Below are 18,889 nucleotides of genomic sequence, written 5' to 3'. Positions count from 1 at the left end.
TCACATAGCCACTGTGCTTAACAAGCCTTGGTGGACTTTTCATCCATGGATTTGTATAGTCACTTTTGGAACCTACCTACCATTGTAGACCTAGCGTCTACACTGTCCCATGCTCCAAAGCTGACGTGCATGGAGAGTGTAGAAGTATTTCCTTTTATTTCTATCCCGCCAGTCGCTTGCTAGATTCATTTGACACCTCCTTGGTCCTTGGAGCAGAAGAGTCAGAGGCTCCTTCCCTATTCATTTTTTCCAGGCCACTCATGATTTTATACCCCTCTATCATATCCTCCTTCAGTTATCTGCCCTGCAGGCAGAAGAGTCCGAGTCCATTTAATCGTCCCCACATGGAAGCTGTTCTTTGCCTTTGATCCTGCCTGTCACCTTTCCCTGGCTAACACAACCGCATCCTTTTGGTGAGCRGGAGCCAGGAACCGCGCGTGGTACTCCCAGGGGATGACACCCCCACGTTTATGGAGTACAGCACTTACCGTCTCTGGGCTGACCTCATAATTACCAAGAGTTTGCTTTTCTGCCTGCGACCGCTCTTTGAACTGACAGTTTCTTAGAATACTTGTTTCGGCGCCAGGATTTCTTTCCCGAGGAACAAGAGCTTTTTCACTGAAATGGATGCTTTTTGACCATTTCGATCTGAAATTGGCCGCGTGGTGGTGGCGCAAGCCAGATTCCCAGCTCAGCTCGGAAGAGGATTAGAGGCTTCAGTGGTAACTGCAAAATAAACAAAACAAAGCTACACACCTGGGGGAATCAATGTCTCCGTGCTCACTTTGGATCCAAAAATCATGTTCCTGCTCATCACTGATTAAAACTGCTGCTACTTACAGACATCGAAGACGGACTCAGTGAAAAGAAAGCAAATAACTCCATGCAGGCCTTTACTCCAGAGCTGGATCTGCATAGGTAGGAACTAGATCTGGTGGAGCCCTGGGCTGTTACCTCTCTGCTAAAGGACCTACAGCATTTGTTGCTATTTTTAGCTTGTTTGATGAGGGGGACTTCCAAAAATAGTGCCTTACTTCAGATTCTCAGCACAGTTTCTCTAGTGCTACCAGTGTCTGGAATTCAAACTGTGGTGCTCTGAGGACGGTCCCAGTGCCAAGCATGTTTCACCACCCTGCAGACTGCACAAGATTAAAAAACACTGAGTTCTTGTAGAAAATACTTTCCCTTCCCATAGGACACATGGATTACCGGAAAACTCCAGGACTCTTGTCAGTCAGTGGCTGGAACAGCAGTCTGTCTGATTTCTTCTTTTATTTTTCACAAGCTTTCAAAGAGTTATATAATACTTGAGTTATGTAAACAAATCCCTTTCCTATAGGTTGTTTGATCTTAACCGGGTGGCAAAAATATTGTAAGTTTGTGCTTCCACAGCATCTTTCATGTGAGGAGCTCAGAAGTGCTTTATAAACATTAAGTAATTAAGCCATTAAACCTCACAACACCCTACTGAGTATGTAAGGATTTATAGAGATGTATGCAGTAAGAAGATTAAGTTTTACTCTTAGTAGGGTTTTTTTTTTGCTGAAAAGGGAGAATATAAATCCACAAATTATTTTACTCCATAAATGACTTAAACATCTAATAAATAAGGGTAATTTCAGCAAATCAGAGACAGGCTGTGGGTGGGTGGTCTTCAAAGCACACCAGCAAACACTCCCCCGGGAGGTCACTCAGCGTTTCCCCCATCCTGTACATTGATGGAAAGCTCGCTTGCCAATCCCCTCCACTCTGAAATAGCTGGTGCCCATCGGCACTTCTAAGTGCCTACACTGCGAAGAACACAGATGCCCACACCAAAGTCCTCTGGTACCTTTCCCTCACCCATCGCATTAAACACATCTGTGCTGGAGCAATATATATGATTGAAAGCTGATGCTTGCATACATTCTTGCCTGAGTTGCATCTGACAGCCTGGAAGAAAGGAGAAGGGAGCATGAGGCTGTCAGCCAAGACTGAAAGGTCGCTGCTGACCACCAGCARCTGGAGGACAAGGTGTGCTCTCGGGGCCGCTTTCCTGGCAGGCAAAGTCTGAGTCCCAGAGCACCACAGCTCCCAGCCCACCTGCCCTTGCCGGCTCTGGGTCTCAGCTGTCCCAGTCCCCCAACACTAAATGAACATTGGTCTCTGTCCGTCCTGGAGAGCTTCAGCACCAGCCTCTGCCCAGCATTAGCAGCTACTCTTGCATCTGAAGGACTGTCTGAGGTCTGGATTTAGGGGGCTCAGAGCTGCCTTTGACTTTCTCCCTGCCACCCAATGCAATGCCCAGGAGCAGGGGATGGATCCCACAATTTTTACAAGATGCCACAAGGCTGCTGAAGAATGACAGTGGTGCATTTCAACAGCCACCACCATGTCAGCAGACCCGACTCAACAGCTCGCTTGAAGCTTTTGGGTTCTCAGCCACTTTGGTATCGCCTGGAGGCACGAAAGCTGTTTGGTATCACATCTGCCTGTCATCTGGTCTGAATCGGGGTGTCAGGGCTGATGGCTGGGGAACTTTGGAAAGTTTTTCAGCTCGCAGATAAACAGCAGCAAGCGTTCTCAGGACGACACATTCTGGAGCCCCAATCTTATCAGGGCACTTAGGACGCAGCCTGTATACACGCTTCAGGCCAGCCAGCCAGAGCACASAACCCAGCTACGGGGACTGTGCTGACGGCTGTCGTCTTTGCTTGCTTCTTTATTTATTCTTTTGTCATCCTGGTATAACAGCGGATGGTCCATGAGGCAGACAGGAAAGTGTCAATTAAAGCCAGCTTTGCAGAAATTGATGCAAGACCTATGTCACCAAATGCCTTTAAGTCTAACAGTCTCACTATGTTGTCTTGTGGGGGTGGTGGTGGCAGAGAAAAGCAGCCCAGGTTGTCCATTCAGATGTATTCAGAGAAGAGTTTTGGGTGCTATGTTCCCTGCACACAGCTTAGAGAGAGCAATGCCCAAAATTGGGGAAAGACACTTGCTGCATTGCTGCTGTGCAGCCCCAGTTTACCCTGCATTTCTCAGTGCAAGGATGRCCATGGGGCTTCTTTTATTGTTTGGCTCAGTGTTGGCAAAGAAAGCTCAAAGCTGTCCACAATATACAGTATAGGCATAGCCTCAGTCCCCTCTTTGCTTGCACATGTGGTTGTTTGTGTAGCCCATTAAAAGCTCATCCCATTAGTGTAACTCTGAGAGCTCATAAACACAAGAAATGGAATTCAGCTTGTATTTTTAAAATATTTCAACAAGAATAMGTCTCTTTTCATGGCTTTTTTTTTGGTAACAGTCAGGGTGCTATAAGTAAAATATGTGCATTGCAATTTGGTGTTGAAAAATTGATGTGTTCCACACTTACGTGTATGGTGTTACCTAAAACACCTCCGCCTCCTTTCTGTCTCTGCCTGGAGACTTCTCTGCTGCTCAGTTTCTGCTAACAGATCTCTGGGGACTTCCTCCACCAAAACTAGCTTCCTTGCTAGATTCACTGCAGATGGACGATGCCAGCTCAAACTTCCTTGCAGTGAAAGCCAGATGTGAGTTTCAGGTCAACTCTAGGACATACAGTGGGAAAGAGGGAAGATGTGTCTCATCCCAGACTCATCTTTTCTACCATCTCCTCTGCAGTTTGGACTGGGCACTATCACGGCCAGGTCTGTTTAGCCATGTGGCCTGCCTCCAGCCCCTGCTGCTTTGGGATGAAGTTCTGTGACCAACATCAGGTTGAGCAAAGAACATGATGGGCTTTAGATGGTTTGTCAKCAAACAACCTTAGAGATCCAAAGAAGCAACAATACAGTCAAAACCTACTTGGTTTGCAAGTAGAAGGGGCAGACGGCAAGTGTAAATGCTGCATCTTCCTGTTGCTCCTCTCACCCTCTTGCCCACATTGCCCTAGGCAAATATGTTTGCTGCATGTTTGCAACTCAGGTGCTGCAAACAGTTCCTGATCCTGCTTCTTTACTAGTGGGTAAGAGTCAAGCTCTTCTTGGGTCACCTATCTACTGAGAATGGATCGGATTTCTGCTGACTGAAAGCTGAAAATAAATCACCAATCAGCCCAGCTAAAACATGGCACTTTGAGGCAATGTCCACATTATTCTGAGATGAATGTAGGACCACCAGTAGAATCCCTCTGGCAGCACTGCATTATTAAAGGTGTTGCTGGAGATGCATCTTTGTGATGGAGAAACTGAGCATAAATCCCTACTGACTTATATTGCCAGCTCTTGATTTAGCTATTGTGTTCTTATGTTTTTTGTTTATTACTTATATTAAGGCACTCTAAATTTTCCTTGTCCTTTAATCACAACTAAACCAATCCTTCCAGCCTTACAATCTAAGAATCAGATTCCACCAAAATCTGCTCCTCAGTACATAACACAAGCACCGATAAGGGGAGAAAGGGACATAACATGACTCACTCCTTCCTGCACTTGCTTATTCTCTTAATAACATACCTATAGTAGCCTGGCCCATAAGCCTATATTGTCATCTTACATAAATCAGTCTAACCCTGATTTATTTTTAACCCTTCAGTCTCCCACTTTTTCAAACTTCTCCCTCCGTCATCTACCCTCCCTCCTTCCCTTCTTATTAACTGTTTGCAGAAATGAATATATTACGAGAAGTTTCCAAGGTCACAAAGGTTCCCCCTGCTATGGCCAAGGCAGCCTCTGGGGGGGGGGGGCACAATCTGCAGCCACCTACACCTGTGGTGCGAGGGTCACGGATGTTGCTATCAGTCCTTGGATCACTCACGGTTTTGCAGCTTCCTCTCATCATCAGATCAAGGGATATGTTCTTGCAGTGAGCTGTTCACAGCTTTCTACTGCTTAATTTTGATCTTTATTGCAGCAAGAGCCTTACGCCAGGAGCAGAGCACTGAGCGCTGACACTGAGGCTCTGCTTAGAAGGTCAGTCAATGTCTTGGTCCCAGGTTTCCAATATTATCTGCTAAGAGAGTGAGCTTCAGATAAACATCTGTCTGAGGCTTATCTGAGGGAAGATTATGTTCACCGAAAACAAGTGAAGAACACAGGGATTTAAAACTTTTCCTTCTGTTAGTTTTAACTTTACATAATCTAAAAAAGTGGAACAACCACCTTAATGCAACATTCAATGAAGTTGTTTAAAAATTTTCTTCCTGGGGTATGAGCTGACCTTTTCCCAAATGCAGAAATGCCAGTGGCTTCTGTCAGAGGCTCTCTCTAAAATGGCAGTTAGGTGTTTTTACGCCTTCCCTCCCCTCAGCTACTGTATGATCTGGTTTTCTCAAGGCCTCACTGTATTTCTCCTTAAAAAACTCCCAAAGGCAATGAAGATGCAATCATTCCTACTTTACCAGTGGGGAACTGAATCCTACAAGCATAGATCTTGAATTTTGAAGCCACTATTGAGCAGTTTAGCTGCCTGGGCAGACAACAAGCTGCAGGCATGAATCCAGGCACACAGACCACAGGACACAGACCCTTAAGACTTAGGACAGGAGCATATGGACAAGCTGTCCATAAGGTGGTCCCAGTGGCAGGCAATTATCACGCAGTGCACGTGCTGAGTCGGTGACCATATTGGTGACTGCTCTGAGAGCACAACAGACATGGACAGAGCCTGGATGAGACTCTTCTGCCAAGACAGCTCAGCTGAACGATCACTCTAGTCTGTCTTTAACTTAATGGAGAGAAATAGGTGCCCCTACAGAGTGATTCATCTTCTCTTAATATGGCTGTCTACGAGGAATTGCTGTCTGAAATTACCTAATTCTGTTGACTTTCATTGGAGTCGAAGATTGCTGTCTCAGATTGAGACAACTAGTTTTAGGTGAGAAACTCAGAGCAAGGAATTGAACCTGGTTCTCCCCAGTGCCTGCCTAACCACTGGAGCAACCTTCCCTAAGGTTTTGCATTTACCCAGGGCACACTGGCCCAGGGTCTCAGAGCAACTGATAAACTTGGAGTCCCCTAAGAGCCCACCACTGTGGCTAAGTCTAATTACACTTCACAGGACAGACACAAAGCAGGTTCAGAAAGGCATTACCTGACTTCCAGGTTAGCTCCAACCATTAGACCTCATTGCCAAACAAATAGACAGAGTAAGAGGGAAAACAGCCACATATAAAATATTCTGGTTTTACATTTACAAGCGTCTCAGCCATGAACAAACTGCAGAAGCATTGCTGAGAACAGACTACATTACAGTTACATAATCCCACGGGCAGAATAACACTGAGAGTCCCCGAAGGGGAGCACTCAGCTATTCAGTCTTGAAAACAGCAATAAAGTGAAATTCAATCCATGTCTGAAATGTTTAATTCCCTTAAAGTTTAGATTCTCTGTAATTTCATTTGCCCGGTCATGAAGAGAGTTAAGCACTTTCCAGCAGAGTTTATGATGAGGGGGCAAAAATTTCCAGATTAGAAGCACTGGTGCAAACTTCCTTTGAAGGATTAAATTGAAAAAAAGTCCCAGACCATATACCAAGGAAGTCACCAACTGTTTTTTTTTTTTTCCTACATATTTCAACTTTCTTAAAAAAAAGTTTCAACTAGACCAGATATTTTTAGCACTGCAATATCTCAAGGTTTAACAAAAGCCCCTCAACTAGTCTCTCTCCTCATTGCCCTTTCCACAGGCCTATTTAGGGCAAGTTTGACATTCAGGGGCTTTCTACGCTGGCAATAAAGATCARACAGGTATAACCAGAGGGATCTTGGTTTAGACCTTGGTTTCCTCACTGTTGAAAGCCCTTATTTTCCTTGCTGCTCCTGCGGCGCTGAGAGGTTGGAGCAGGAATCCTTCACCAGCACTTTTAGACTCCCCGTTCTGCATCCGAGAAAGAGCATTACTTGCTGCAATTGCAGCACTTAGCACCCCCACCCCCATTTAATACTCCTGCTATCACAAATACAGTCAAATCAAGTCACGGCCTCACTCAGCAGGGCTTTTATTGCATTTTTACCCTTCCCTAATAAAAAACACACGGAGCTATTTCTCAGGCAGGCAGCTGTGTCCAGCTGCTGCGAGAAGGACCAGCTCTGAGCTACATCGTGGTTTCCCACGAGTGAGGTTTCATGAGGGGAACCATAGATTAAGAGCAGGTCAGCTGCATGGGTCCCTCCACAACACTCACACCCAGCTGTCCCTACAGAGCATCCAAGCACCGAGAGCATTTTGGGGGAGTCAGAAGGGCTCATTCTCACCCATTCTGCGCTGCCCCCCCACGCAAGGCGGGTTGGCAGCGCAGCTAGGAGCCGCACCAGCCCCAGCAGCACGTTCCCGAGGCTGGTGCACGGGGAGGAAGGGAAGAGCTGCCAGGCCGTGGAGGAAAGCCCGCAGAGCCGGATAATGTTCCCTTGGCAGCCGTCGTGTGACGAGGCTCTGTCAGACAAAATGGCACCAAGAGGTACCGGGCCCCCACCGTCTTGGGACCCGGTGGGAGCTCGTAATGCTTGCTTGCATTAATTAGGATCCAAATAACTATTCCCATAATCACAGATTCTGCAAGGGCTAACTCTCATGTCTTATGAGGTTGTCCAAATTCTGGACAACCGCTTTTATGCACGAGCATTTAAATGATACTTCTCCCTCACTCACAGATGGTGAGAGGGATCCAAGAGGCTACTGCCTCTTGCAAGCCTGCTTTTCTATTACCAAAATGGAAAAGGTTGTTATAATATCCCCAAATACCGTCTCCTTTGAGTGCACACTACTGACCAAGTAGTATTTTTCTACAGTAACTCTTTCCTGTACTGTCAGCCAAGCCCACAGCACTGTTTAAATCTTTCATCTTGATATTACCTCTGATCTCGTGAGGATAGCTTTATTCTTAGCCTTATGTCATATTCTTATGCCTTATTGTCATAGGACTGAAATGAGCTGGCCAAAATGCCCTCTCTGAAGTGATATCCCAAATACTAGAATAAGCGTCCACTGGCCCTGAGAAGAATGACGTGAATGGGATGTGAATTCCTACATCTTTTCCGTGTGGGATAGACAGTTTCTAGATGAAGGGAGCCTGACTTCTGCCTTGCATGTATGCAATGAATTTTCTCATACTGAGTGGCTGGCAACGTCTKTGCATCTGCCAGACAGGATACCTTTCCTAACCCTGTAACCTCTGATTCTGCTAAATAAAATATATATGGGTCAACGGCTTTAGGAGAGGTAAAACTCCAGAGCAATCCAGTATTGATGCTGAAATAATTCTAGTGCGTGAAAAGTCAGAGCAGCTGTGGCTGCTTCCCCATCCACAAGCGATGCATGTCGTTCRTTGCCAGTGATCCTTAATCCTCTTTGAACTCCTGACTTTACATATCGGATGGTTGCTCTATGGAGTAATATCTGTGTATTATTGTCCATTCACTGTAAGTATTTTACAAGGTGATACAAAGTCGGGAAATGTATTCTCAGGAGCCACAGTCACAAAGGTTACCGAATGCAAATCAGATATTTGCGTTGGCACTAGTATCTAAGATGTTTGTAAAACCGGGAGCACGGTATCAAGTGTTAAAATGGGAAAAATGCTCTCCGCATCCTGTGAAAATGCTGGCAGCCCAAGGGCAGAGAGTGCCTGCGGTTGTGGTAATTCAGTATGGTCACTGCTTACTAAACAAAGTAATCATTTCAGCTGCCAAATAAAGGGATAAAACTATTTCAGCAGGCAAAATGGAGGCTTTCTTAATCTGGGGAGGAGTAATAGAAGCCTTTAGATTTGTGTGAGAGGCATGAACGAAGTAGCTCTGTCAGYGCTTGACCTTTAAGTTACCTATTTTGTAATACTCTGTGCTTTCCTTAAAGCCCTGGCTTCGGGAGTCTAGTGAATACGTGTTTTAAACATCTTTTAAAGTTGGTGTTTTTAAAAGCAAGTCTTATAGTGAAGAATATGGCTGTCTCGTTACAGCCTGGAAATATGATCTGTAGATGGTGAAAAGTCAGAAACAAAAAAAAAAAAAAAGAGGGGGAGGTTGAATTTCTTCATGAATTTTTAAATACTCTTCTCCTCCCACCCCACTGTTGGGAGCAGAGAGGGAGAAGAAATGGGCAGCCGATCATGACTGGGGAGGATTTATGTTAGCAATGCTAGCTGCAAGGGGATCGTGCTCCCACAGACTGGAGTCCCAGCAGACCCCGTGCTGGGCTGAAGGGCCTGCCTGCACGTAGGTGTTACACTGCGGTTAAGAATTCATTAAAATTTTTTTTTCCGGAAGATATTTCCTGCTTCTCTTTCCTTCAAAAAGATTGCTTTTGATGATTTCCCATGGTCTTCCCCTTTTGGCCAGGGGCACTGGTGATAGGGCTACATGGTCAGAAATGCCATGTGAGCAGCAACCCAAAGTGAATCCACCTTGGAAGGGACTGTGGCCTTTTGTAGCGGCAGATTTCAGCCCACTGCAAGTAAGTATGGCACAATCAAACCTCAGGCCTTCTATCTTAAGCCATTTGTTAACTGGGCTCTGACTGAGGTTCAGGTTGAGAGCTGATTATCCCGTGCCTGCCCATAACACCATTCTTACACGTTTTTCCAAAACACCTGATATTGGTGGCTGAGAAAGGCAAAGTATAGATCTACTTCAATAACCACCATGGGCTGAAATATATTTTGACAGAAAGGCATTAACTAGGATAGTTTATAGTTTTCTTTCCAAAACAAGCTTTGAACAAGAGTCCTTCTGTCATACCCCAAGCAGGTGTCTCCACTGCTTTAGGCTGCCAATGCTTTTCAGGGGACTCTGCTGTAGGATGAGGGCCAGCAGCTGTACCCCTTGCCTGGAGATGTATCTCTATAAGCCTTCTTCTTTCAAGCCTGCTGTTTCTTGCAGTGGTCCAGGGCTCCGGCTGCAGAAGGAAGGTTATTGATTACCATGTTTCCTATGGTTGGGCATCTGCCTTATTTATGGGTACTCGTATCAGCTTAATACACAATATAAAGGTTGAATCTTACATACTGAGGGATMCAACCCCACGCCCCATCAAACCTTTCCAAAGACTGGAAATAAGGAGGAAAGTGTATCTGTTTTCCCCTGCCAAATCTGCTACAGAAAGCAAATCCTGCAACAAGTATGAAGAAGGCCTAGGAGAGCCAAGACCTTCCTGCCTGGAAGCCACTTGTCCTGGCAGCTGAACCATATATCGTTATAAAACCTTTCCACAGCTCTCTTTATAACAGGTCTTGAAKTAGGTGCCTACAGCAGTAACACCCTAAAGTCCTTCCTGGACTGAGCGCATGCTTGGGAGGCCTGGTGATAGATCATATCAAGGAACAGCTCCACATTTGCATCCCACAGCAAGCATTTGCTTTAATAGCACTATTGCAGCATGCGGGGTCAAGTCTGCATCTTGAAGCATGCTCACTGYGGTATACTTTTGACTGAAATGGAGATGATCCCTGGAGTAACAGGCAGAATGAAAGTCTGCCCTCGGTTATATGTGTAGAAATTCAAATGTTTCACTAGCTGGGTACCAACTATATGACAGAGGACTATAGTACAAGTATCYCAACACAGATTTAGAAATATTACTCCACTCTGAACTCCACTTCTTCACGTTTTTGCTGAGCTACTAAYAGAAAATTATGAAGATTATAAAGGAATAAGGCAGTCTCCTGGAATACATCAACTCCTATTCTCACTGGCTGCAGAGTCATGGTGCCAGTCACTAAGCATCACCTGAAGGCAGGGGTGTTCCTAGTTGTAAGGAAAGTGATTATTATCTACACCTTTACAGTCCATTTTCAAAGTTTGCAGTCAATGCTGGGGTAAGAGACAAAACAGAAATGTGAGTTCACTATTCAGGTATCAGGGATGTTCATTCGGCTCAATACAAGGTAAATGTCAAGGAGATGCAATAAGGGGGTGCAAAGCCAGAAGCAGTGARACTGTAACTCGTTAACATCATTATTCACCAACAATGTATCACACTGATCTCATTGCAGAGCACACCACACATGGAGCATGAAGAGATTTCTTTTAATTACTGGAACAGATACTGAAAAGTGAAAAGATTCAGGATGCTGGAAGTGCCAGAGCAAAGGTAACTCAATGCTGCCTTATGTTGTGGTACAGCTTAGGGATACTCGCATTTTTGAAACATGTGGGTTGGTTTCTTTCCTCATAAGAGCACATATCTGTAGCAGACAGCTGTGTTACCAGATAAATTGCAGAAAAAGCATTTGTAAATAACGTGCATGGAGAAWGGGGAAAGGATTCACCTGGAAGCCATAGGCACAGGCTTCTTGCAAGGAGGGAGTAAGTAAAAAAGACAAACCGTGAGATGCCCCAGCTATGAGTTACGTCTGTGCCAGGACTACTGCAGCCTCACACAGCATCTTCCCTGACACAGCTTCCTCAATGTGGTTATTAAGGTTATTGTATTTCCAGATAGGATAAACACATATCACACAACCTTCTTAAATTATGTTTAGGCATTCCCTGTCAAATGGGAATACGCTTCAGCTTCTCTTATGGGGCTAATATCTTAATTATGGCATGTGTTGCACAGTAGCTCTTCCCAGTCATTCCTAATCTGCCGGGTAGGAAGGATAGGGAGAAGCTGACAATGGTGGCGTGCAGCAGCATAACCCAGCTCCCTGGCTGCTGGCCAGGGCGGATAATAGACTTTTATTCAGTAGGTGTTCTTCTGACAGACCCCAGAGAAACTTCCCAAAGCATTTACGACAGCGGCGCAGCAGCTCGCACATCCTCCGCTCGGAGGCTGGGGGTCCTGGGAAGGTGGCTCTGTCTGTAGTTATCACCAACCCCCTCTTGCAACTCCCCCGCTGCTGCCTCATGTCAGAGGACAGACCTGAGATCCTCCAGGTCTCACACACGGCACGTGAAGCTCTCACCGGGCACTTCCTCTCCTCCAGCTACTTCTGTCCTTGTATATCTAATCAAGTGGCCCTTGCTTGAAGACATACACTCCAGCCTAAGTCTAACACTTGTTCTCTCTCCTAGTCCATCACCAAATGCTCCAGTGATGCCCCTACCACAAGGGCTGCTGCACAACTGAAGCAGAGGAGACTTGAGCAGGGTAAATTGCCACAGCTTTGTTACAGACACAACCTTGCTTACRGTATTTGTGACCCCTTAGTTGGCAAGACTGCTCCAATGGCTGGGTGTCAAAGGAGGGACATGAACATGTAACGGTTTCCCTAGCCCTGCAGATTTATTACTTGAATTAGTTGACTGCCAAAACCTGGTTCTGCTGGAATTAACAGATATTGTTGTAAAATAACCAAAATATGGCCTTGCTTGCCCTTTGGTGGATTTCAGCAAGATCACACTGACTAGCATGAAGGTGCTGTTAAACAGGAAACCTCAGCTAATAATAGGTTATAGCACATGTTCTCCGCAAAGATATCTCCTGCACACTGAAAACCCCTCCCGCTCTCTCCACAGGATTCCCAGGGATCACCAAACCACATTCAAGCTCTCAGACTTTATCTCTAGGGTGCCCATAGGTCCCTCCTCACCTCGAAGGTCCAAGGGTTGGCGTTGCAGAGCTGCCTACGATAAGGGTAGCGGTCCTGTGTGCATGATGAAGAGCTGCAATGATGCCAAGCCCAGGCTTAGGAATGAGCTAACCCAGAACTAAGGGCCAGCTCAAACCTCACTGCTTTCTGCTCAAAGAGTGAGACATGCTTCTTTTGCCTGACCTTTTCCATAGCAACAAGTATATATTTACCCATAGAAAATCCAAAGAAAAATACACCTCTGCCCACGTTCTCTCTTGGTAAAGGGAACAAATGCATGACTAAGCTGCACACCTTGCCTCCTGCATCGCTGGAAGGCGTTCAGGTCCCGTCATGAGAAGCACAGCGTTGACAAAGCCTGTTTGACTTCCCCATGCCATGCATGAGATACCTGGAGAGAGGCTGTCTACTGCACCCCACGGTTCCCCATAGCCAAAYGCTGCCCTGGCTATCCTCAAAAGACACTAGAGCAAACCCGATGCTGATGTTGCTGGGGTAGCTCTGTGTGGGTGCGAGCTACCATGCTGATAACGGCTAATGAGTTTACAGAATATCTTCTGTGTGATAGCAGCAGCTGCAGCCAGTCCCAGGGACATTCCCCAGCCACTCAGTGAGTCGGCAGAACTGCTAATCCCAGGACATTAGTGATCTGAGGAGGAAATGATGGAAGAGAAACAGGCTGCCACTCCATCAGAATTACAGAGAAGGTCTCCCATTCCCACCCTCAAAACATAAACCTCAAATAAAGGAGTCACAGAGGCGCCGTGTGCAGCAAGCTCAGAGGAGAGAGACTGCAAATGCTACACTGGCTGCTTTGTCTTGATTTCTCAGGTCAAGTTTCTGGCAGATTTAAGAGTGGATTTTGCAATAGAAAGGACTGTTTTGGGGAGATGGGTAGGCCAGGGAATGCCCAACATATCTGGCACAAGATTTGCTTCGAATCATTAGAAAAGAGATTGCAGGGAATATGTGCATGACCACTTTCCTGGCTCCCTTCATAAGAAGGTTCTCGCTAGGCAGACCGTAGCCAGAGCAACCTCAGGGCAATGCAGACAACACTGGTGGTCCTGCCATGGCTCTTCATAGCAATCATCCAGAGTGACTGAACCACATTCATTCAGCAATTCAAGTTTTCAGTTATGGTAAGGCTGAGCACTGATTACTCAAAATCTGCTTTACCATGAACCAGCTGAGTTCATCTTGAAGCAAGGTAGGAGTTGCAATAATTTCTTTGAGAGAAGCTGTTGCCCTCCACAGTTTATGGTGTGACTTTGTTCAGTTTTGATGATTTTTTATGGTTTTCCCTAGTCCTGAAGTCAGCCAAAGTCTAAAGGAGATGGAACCAGATGTTGATTATGATTGAGGTCTTGGCCACAGGTCTTGTGATACCTTCTACTGCACCCACACATCATCTGCAGTTTCAAGAGCAACTAAAATACCAACATCACAATTCCCAACCACGCCTCTAATTTCCAGGGCTCTGTTTCTGCATGTAAATGGCTGCCTCAGACATCACCATAAGTTTTATATTCTTTTTAAACATGCCTTCCCTTCAGGAAGACGATACACATGGAAATTTCAGAACAGGCACTCTTTTACCACAGGCCATGCTAATGAGCATTGCCGAAACGTCTTCACCGCTGAGTCACTGTATGGGTGATGTGCCATGATAAGTAGTAACATGTCCCTCAGTAGCTGAGAGACAGATGAGGGCCAGGTCAGGACATAACACTCAAGGTAATAGTTTTGATCTTCAGCTGATCTTCAGGAGCAATGCCCTGGGATGCATGCTTCGAAGGTGCTATAGCCTCTGCGGTAATATAAGACTTCCCAAGGTATTTCTTAAGGCTTTAGGGGACGCCTGCTTGCCTGGCCGAATGTGGCTGTACAACAGCTTTCACTTTCACCAGGTATGATGTATATTCGACAGTTACTGTTCTGAAAAGTCTCAATAATTTCAAAATCCTTGGGTGCTCCAGAAAATAACTAGCATATTTGCCTATGGATAATTAAACTTTGTTTTGTTCAAAGCCTTTCAAAAAACAGCTGGCAGAAAATAAACTCTCAGACTCCAAGAAATAAAGGAAGGGTTGCTTTTGCAGAGATGTCTAAATTTCACACAGCACTGGAACCAGCAAAAATATGGAATTTAAATAAGCGTCCCTTGTTCTGTGGTTGCCAAAAAAGACATTACTGTTGCTGGACAGTGCTGCATAAACAGCCTTTTAAAAATCTGAAAGAGTCTTTAAAAGGCTGTCAAATTAGGGTAAAAGAAAAATTGTAGCTGCATTACATCGAAAGCTGCTGCACAAGCTGAGGGGAATGTCTCGTGGTTTTGGCTGTATTTGATTCTGCTGGCTTTACAGTTCATTTCTGGCTTACAATTAGTCATACTACAAAACCATTCCTACCAAATACCCCTGCTGAGGAGAAATGAATGGAAAGGACGACTCTTCCAGCCCCCATGCATAGTGCCCTTAGGACACCTGGTCCTCTTGCCATGCAATGGGCAACATCACTGTTTTCAGCTAGTTTCCGCATTTTTCAAATTCTGGCAGTGTTTCACATTACGTTGGGAGAAGAGGAAGTGGATTAGACACAGCCTTTTGTTTGCCAAAAGGATCCTCCGAACTTGTGAGCCTCTGACACTTTCCATAGTTGTGTCCCACAGCTGACTCATTACTGTAGGTAAGGAGCATGGAATAGATAGATGTTCAGGCACACTGCTCAGCTTGACTTAATTAGAGGCATTTTTAATTAAGCTTTACCGTCAAGTTGTAGCAGGAGCTCACTTATATAAAAAAGCATTTAATGAAGATTTGCTTGACATCGAGAAGAARGGTGTGACTTTGGCTTAATTACTTAAACCAGCTGAGGTAGAACTCTGATGTGTCTGAGAATTTCTTGCAAACAGTGTTCATAATTCAACCACCAAATTAAAATGGAAAACAAAGGCATTTGGCATATATGCCATGGCTGTCCTGTAGTGTTTACTGGCTCTGTGGCTGTACAACTTGATGACAGCTGAGATATAGCTCTGGGGATATTCTTACTGTTTATGTTAAATAATTGATTAGACCTATAATTACACTGATAATTGCTAGTTGGGAAAAAAAGACTTGTGCTCTAAGCTACAGATACTAGGACATACCATAACACTAGGTTCCTCTGAAGTTCTCAGCTCAGAGCTGGATTTATGAGTTGACCATGAGCTGGAATGGGGATATCTGAATCATGGACCTTACTGTGGATCTTACCATGACCAGGGGGAATTAACTCTCCTGGTGGGACCTGTTGGAGGAAAGGAGGAGCTGGCGGAGTTCCCTCTTCCTGGTTCAGAGATGGGACACTTGTTTGGTTTGTGAGTCACTGCACACTTGGAAGGAATATCCAGTTTGCCTGCTCATGYCAAACACATCCCCAAGCTAATAATTTTCTGCTAGGAGGCAGACAGAACAGCCACTAAACCCAGCAGTGAAAGAAGAAAATCACATGCACAATTTCCTGCCTGTGCCTCTCCCCTGGGACTTTGAGGTTTAATGCAATTTGGTGTATCCCAGCCGGTGGTGCTTGGGCAGCTTTTAATTAAAAAAAATTAAAGGATTTATGTTGGGATTAAATGGAATAATTATTGATTGATCTCTGCCTTCTAAATTGAAAAGCATTTGGATTAATCAGCTTTTAAGTGGGAAATCACTTGTCTCTGGACAGGAAGCCAGCCTCAGGCCCTGCACTTTGCCTCTAGCAGGGCTTTTTTTGTCCTCTCCCCCAAAACTTAAAGAGAAAATATTTCCCTTTCTTCTCTTCTTCTTTAATCATCTTCACAGCTCAGAAGAAAACATGTTTTCACTAAGACAGGCTCTAGGTCACAAGTGTTAAGATGACCCTACCTTTGCAGGTTACCTTGCAGTGCCTTCAGAGAGCATCTGTCAGACTCCATAGCATCTGTCTGGAAGATATGCCACCCTCYGAAACCCTTACGCTGGGAACTGGGTAACTCAGCTCCCTGTCTGGTCAAGTCAGCACTGAGATACTCCATACCTGGAAATAGCAGTTTGTATCAATAGCGTTGCTGGTAGATCTGTTTTGTACATCAAGCAAAGCAGATGGCCACATAGGTGCCTCAACAATCAGAAGGAAGTTGTAAATAAAATGGTGTAAAAACCTTGTTCTTCTTTCGTTCTGGGACTGTATACAGCACAACATCTATACAAGCGGTTGGAAACTAGGTTAAGCAGGTGAGGATGGTGGTAGGGCAGTAGATACTAAAAATAATAATGAAAAACTCAAAATAATAATATTCTGCATCCCCAGATGCAGAAGCAGGCTGCTGACCTAAACGTTGTGTGTTCAGGCTTCTTCATTTATGCTGGAACAGAGCTAGTATAGTTATGTGACCTTATCTCTATTTTGATTATTCCACCTGCACAAAAACAACAGTAGTGTTAACTACTTGGAAATCCCAAATGTAGAATTTGGAAGAGAAGGTTATTTCAGGAGAAGTACTATTTTTAAGAAACAGGGGGTTTAAGTGGGATTTTTTGGTCTCTGAATGGAAGTTCCCTTTTCAATGAATGAGTCATATTTCCAATGCTAGAATTCAGAAGCGATTTAACATTCCTGTTTGTGAGTGACGACAGCAAATATCCCCATCACAATCTTTGTCTTCTAATTTCTTTAGTGCTGGGAAATTTTATTATTTTATTTTAAAAAGTTCATCCTTCCTCTAATAAAAAGAATTCCCTTTCTTATGGGTGGGGACAGGTGGAAGAGGAAAAAAGAACACAAAAACCCAAGCTAAGGTTAAAGTAGAGCAAAAGCATCTGGAAACTTTCTTTTCTGTCTTTTTTTTTTTTAGAATACTTCAGCAGAAATGCTTCCTAGAAAAGTGTAGTCTCCCTGGATGTGTATCCTCCTGAGGAAATATTCCTTTTTTCTGATGGAGAATCTTTAAGAAACACTACTTTGTTAGGAAGAGTGTGTTCAGAGCTGACCTGGCTGGCTCAAGAGCAAGTCAAGAACAAGCAATGAGATTAAGTAATTATGATATTAATATGGATAACTTGTTGAACTTTGAAGTTATTTTTCTCATCTCAGCTATGGGGAAAAGCTAGCACGTTTTCTAAAGTGGCCTGATCTTCAGACTTTGCACATCTTGAGTATAGGGCTCCCATAGGATGCCTTCTAACGGACATCGAGAAATTAAGGAACTCGAGCACTCTTCAGCCAATTCCTGCAGAGCCAGTCAAGCCTCTCTGCACCTGCACTTTGAACGCTTGTGCATGCATCTGTCTGCATTTGGGGTGAGCATATGGGAAAGCAGATTTGTCCACATGCCTATGCAGATATATATGCATATGTCTATATGCAAGCGCACAAGTGTCATGCAAGAAGGTGGATCTATGTATCCCCGCGCATGGTCAGCACGTCTCCCCACCATGTCATCTAGGTATTTTCAGAGCTTATTTGCTCAAGAGCAGCACTTGGATGTAATGCTAGAAGCAGCTCTGTGCCCCAAACACGCTGTTCTCCCCTGGACCTGACGCTGCAGAGCGTGTGATGTGGATGCAAGCAGACTCAAGGGGTCTGCAGAAATCAGTTCAGACCCAAGAGGGCTGGTTGGGTTGTACTGTAACCTGTCTGCTTCTGGGAAATGCACCTCRGGTATTTTCACTGCACTCCCTGGTTTCTGACTATCCCAGGCATACACAACTATGGAAAACAAAAGGAGTTGGAGTGTATTTTTAAGAAGAGACTAAGTAGAATGATGAGGCATAATAAAATTAAYTGGTTAGAGAAGATAACTGAATCCACTTTTATGCATAAGAGTCATTACATTAAAAATACATAAGAGCTGGTGACATTAAAAATCAAAGGCTAAGCATGCTGCTTTGAATGTAGGCAAGAATATGTGCTATCGACTCTTCTTTTCCTTTTCACAAGCTAAACAAGACTAAGAAACAGGGATTTTAACATTAGAATACTACAGAACCAACATGACCGCCTGCTTATGGGAAATAATCTTGCTCGGGATCTCCTCAAAGTATGGTATTGTGCCATACCCCAGGAAGAAACTTAAACCCACTCTCGGGTCTTCAGTGCCAGGAGGAACCTTTGCTTATTTAATACCTGATAGCCACTCGTCTCATGATCTCCTCAGTTGACTGGGGGGGCAGCGCATCGGAGTGTCAGCCCTGCATCAGCTCATGTACCCAAGAATAACTCCCCTGCTCCTTTAGAGAAGATTAAAGCCACTTGTACTGCCATGCAGCTCCTCTCCAGTTCCCAGACTGAACATGGCAAGGAAAATGCTTCGTAGGAAACTTGGTAGGGCCAGTCCTGAGGCGTAGGAGACTGGGCTTGGATTTTACCTTACCAGAAAATGTGTAGGAGGGAATTTTCCTTAATGCTGTCTTAGGACTTA

The sequence above is a fragment of the Apteryx rowi genome, unplaced genomic scaffold (assembly GCF_003343035.1).
Source record: "Apteryx rowi isolate R43461 unplaced genomic scaffold, aptRow1 scaffold_91, whole genome shotgun sequence".
Lineage (NCBI taxonomy): Eukaryota > Metazoa > Chordata > Aves > Apterygiformes > Apterygidae > Apteryx > Apteryx rowi.
The sequence above is the reverse complement of the archived record's forward strand: the minus strand, read 5'-3'. Positions refer to the sequence as shown.